Source organism: Triticum dicoccoides, chromosome 2B (assembly GCF_002162155.2).
Source record: "Triticum dicoccoides isolate Atlit2015 ecotype Zavitan chromosome 2B, WEW_v2.0, whole genome shotgun sequence".
In the NCBI taxonomy this organism is placed as follows: Eukaryota; Viridiplantae; Streptophyta; class Magnoliopsida; order Poales; family Poaceae; genus Triticum; species Triticum dicoccoides.
This window is the reverse complement of record NC_041383.1, coordinates 691,310,639-691,313,799: the sequence shown is the minus strand read 5'-3', so window position 1 is coordinate 691,313,799 and position 3,161 is coordinate 691,310,639.

Genomic DNA, 3,161 nt, shown 5'->3' with positions numbered 1-3,161 from the left:
GGGGGGCGCTGGGCGACGTCGTGGCGGGAGAGGCGGCGGCGTGCTGCAGAGCAGGCGGCTGGCGGAGAAAGCAAAGTGGTGGGTGCCTGTGTCTCTCACGGTCTCACCGCACACACATCACTGGAGAAAGCAAGTGCAGGTGTTTCAGATCGGGATACATCCATTTTGCAAAAAAAAAAAAAGAATGGGGATACATCCTGTTGTGAGAAAGCGACTGATGTGAATCAACCGTTGCCCGTTCTTTTATTTTACTTTTCACCCGCTGCTGCTTATTAGTGTTCCTCTGGTTGCTTTTTTCTTTTCTTTTGCAATTCGACCTCTGGTTGGTCTTGTGTGGCCTAATTACGTCACCCACATTAAACATATCATCAACCAAATGGATTATTGGGCATGTCTATTTTGTTTCATTTTTCATATGGGTTCCTCTCAAAAGGATTATGCGTTCACGTACAACGCACGAGTGAAATCTGAATAAAATTTTATATGTACCCATTTGGTGAAGTAATAATTATATGGGTTCCTCTCAAATAAATTATGCGTTCACAAATTCATTTTTTATTGATATCCCTTTTGTTCATTTGATTTATATAAAATAATATGCGTTCACACATTCAATTATTTTATTGATAGCCCTTTTGGTCATTTTATTTATATGAGCAGCAAACGTTATTCAATTCTTCTTTTATCGAGCGTCTCCGGTATGACCCTGATCCAGTCACCGTCATGTTATTAAGCATATCAAAAAAAAATTATCATCCAGGTCATATTGTGGTCTCTGGATGTTAAATTACATGGAGTATTCACATGAGATAGTTTGTCCGACACCCTGAACAGGTATATTTTGCATCGTACCATGATACTAATTATTTTGTGTTGTATCATTATTTGAAAACTAAGTCTTATTATTACTACTTCACTTTAGGTTCATATGACAGATTTTAGAATAAAATTAGCTATGATTTTAGTCGACTCATAATTCAATGATGGCGATATAAGAAACCGAGACTTAGATGATGATGAAACCAATACGGATCCCACCCATTGTATGATTGTCGAAAGGCCTCCTAACAAACCCAAAGCATCAAACTCCTCGTCACAAGTTGAGCTCATGTCGCAATCATTTATCCTTTCGCCGTTGTCACTCCAACAAACGATGACTTAATAGGTGAACTTTGCCTGATAATGTTACTTAGTTGTTATTTTTATGTATTTTGTAATAATTAATAATTACTCCCTCTGTAAACTAATATAAGAGCATTTAGATCACTACTTTAGTGATCTAAACGCTCTTATATTAGTTTACGGAGGGAGTACAATACATTTATGTGATCCTTAATTTTATGTGAAGACATGTGTATTGGTTCGTGTGTTACATGCGCGAGTTTTTACGTATTTTGATTTTGGAATTTTGGCATCACAACATTTCAACAATGGAAGTCTTTCACCGGTCAAACAAGACCTATGACTTGATCTAAAATAAATTACTATATTGAAATCATTGGGCGCGACACGCATTGAAATGTTCAGGTAAAAACACAATACATAGTTCATGTTTTTATTGTAGTTTATTACGATGCGTGCGTTGCACGTGCACGCTTACTAGTGCATGAAAAGATCACAAAAATTGACATTTCTTTCCCTATATCTTTTTGATGCATTTCTTTCCATGTACTCCTATACCTTGGGCGGCTGGGCCAAACATACATAAGCCGATCCATTAATCCCACAACCCTAGCACCGAGGCGAGCGACATGTCGGGCAGGAAGAAGGTTCCCCATCTCGCCGCGCCGCCGACGACTCCGCAGGCCCAGGCTGGCTTGTACCAAGACGACGAGCCGTTGGGGCATCTCATCGGCCGGATCGCCGGGGCCAGCCATTTCCGCCATGCGACGTCACTCGCCATGTCTCTCCATCTCGCCGCGCCGCCGCGGACTCCGTACGCGCAGGCCCAGGTCGGCGCATACCAAGACGACGAGCCGCTGGAGTATCGTGCTGCCGCCGGGGCGCAGGCGCAGGCGCCGGCAGTCGACGGCGGGTTGGTCCTCAAGACGCAGTGCGAGTTCCCGGCCCTCGGGAGGGGCGCGTCCCGGGACAAGTTCGCGGTGCTCGTGCACGTCAGGGCGCCGGCAGACGTGGCGCGCGCGCCGCTCGACCTCGTCACCGTGCTCGACGTCAGCGGCAGCATGGACGGCCAGAAGCTGGAGCTGCTGAAGCAGGCCATGGGATTCGTCATCGACCAGCTCGGCCCCGACGACCGCCTCTCCATGGTGTCCTTCTCCGGGGAGGCTATCCGATTGATCCCTCTCACGCGCATGACGATCGCGGGCAAGGGCCGGGCCAAGCTCGCCGTGGAGGGCATGGTCGTCCGATGGACGGGCACCAACATCGGCGAGGGCCTCCGCGTGGGCGCCCAGGTTCTCGCCGGACGCCGGTACAAGAACGTCGTCGCCAGCATGATCCTTCTCTCCGACGGCGGGGACACGTTCCTCACGCCTGGAGGCACCTATCGGAACGGCAGGACATCGTTCCTGCCGCCCCCCCAATCGCACCGCCCAGGATTACATGACGCTCTTGCCGCCTTTGTTCACGCACGCCGGCACCCGGCCCGGGCCGATCCACACGTTCGGTTTCGGCGCCGACAACGACGCCCTGGCCATGCACACCATCGCGGAGGCAACGGGCGGCACCTTCTCCTTCATCGAGAACCAGGCGGCGATCCAGTACTCGTTCGCGCAGTGCATCGGCGGGCTCCTCTCGGTCGCCGCGCAGGACGCGCGCATCGCCGTGACGTGCCTGCACAGGGGCGTGCGCGTCCAGGAGATCAAGTCCGGCTGCTACGGCAACCACGTGGGCGCCGATGGCCGTGCCGCCTCCATCGACGTCGGCGAGCTCTACGACGACGAGGAGAGGCGCTTCTTGCTGCTCGTCCACGTGCCGAGAGCCCGGCCCGTGGAGTCCGTCACCCGCCTGGTCAAGGTGAACTGCACCTACAAGGTCGCCGCGACAGGGCAGGCGGCCCACGCCGCCGCACCGGCCGCGGTGATCCAGAGGCTGCTGGAGCTGGAGCAGCCGACCGAAGCGCCCCCTCCGTCCATCGACGTGGAGCGGGAGCGTGTCCGCCTTGCCGCGACGCAGGACATCGCGGCCGCACGGGTGGCCGC